This window comes from Mus pahari, chromosome 22 (genome assembly GCF_900095145.1).
Source record: "Mus pahari chromosome 22, PAHARI_EIJ_v1.1, whole genome shotgun sequence".
Lineage (NCBI taxonomy): Eukaryota > Metazoa > Chordata > Mammalia > Rodentia > Muridae > Mus > Mus pahari.
In genome coordinates this window covers 33586804-33587836 of record NC_034611.1, presented here as the reverse complement: position 1 = coordinate 33587836, position 1033 = coordinate 33586804, and positions in this window count along the sequence as shown.

The following is a 1033-nucleotide window of genomic DNA, read 5'->3' as shown; positions in this document are numbered from 1 at the left end:
GGATTTCTGAGTTTGAGGACAGCCTGATCTACAGAGTGAGTTCCAGGAAAGCCAGGAAACAAACAAACAAACAAAGAAACAAAAACAAAAAAGAAGTATATAGCATATGTTTTATTAAAAAGTGCAAACTTTATGACTGTTCAAACTCATCTTGAGTAAAAACAACACAGCAGGACTCATATTTTCTGACTCAAAGGTATAGTTAAGAACTGTAGAAACTAAAACACACTAGTGACATAAATGCAGATATATAGAACAATATACCATAATACACAATCAAGAGACTGAAAATAAACTTTTAACTAAAGACAAAATGTTTTTGACAAAGGTACTGTTCTTATTAATGAGGGAAAACCAATCTTTTGATAAAGGATGTTGGCAAATTAAACAAAAGCAAAAGGGAGAAACTAGTTCTTTGTTCTCAATCATTTACACAAAAAATCAACTAATAATGCATGAAATTTGTAAATATATCTGAAGACAGAAAACTAGATTTTTGCTAGTAATAATAAATGACTCAAAATCAGGATTTTCATTATTATAGATCACTTTTCTATAAATGTTCCAAAACCAGAAATGATATTTCTTACTATGAGTATGTCTCTTGAAATTTTACCATTCCACTTGGAATTCCATAATAAAATGTCACAAGTTTGATGACATAAATCCCAAAAGTTATTTTCTTTAATTCCAGGATGCCAAATGTTAAGGTAAAGTGCTTGGAGGCCTCCAGTCAAGCTGCAGCACCTTATGAACTTTGATGTCCTTGGTAGATTTTTCACTTTCTCAATTCATTTTGTGAAGAGAAAGGAAGGCTTATATTTCCTTTTACTCTATTTATAATGTTCCCATTGTTATAGAGCTTCATTCTTAGTCCCTTAATTGCCTCATTAAATCACTATATCCATAGGCAATAACATTGCAAATTAGGAGTACAATATCTAAATTTGAAAGGGTTACAATTCAGTCCACAATAGTGGCATTGTTTTAACAATGCTGCTTGTTTTTGTTCAAGAGGTAACAAGTCAAAAAA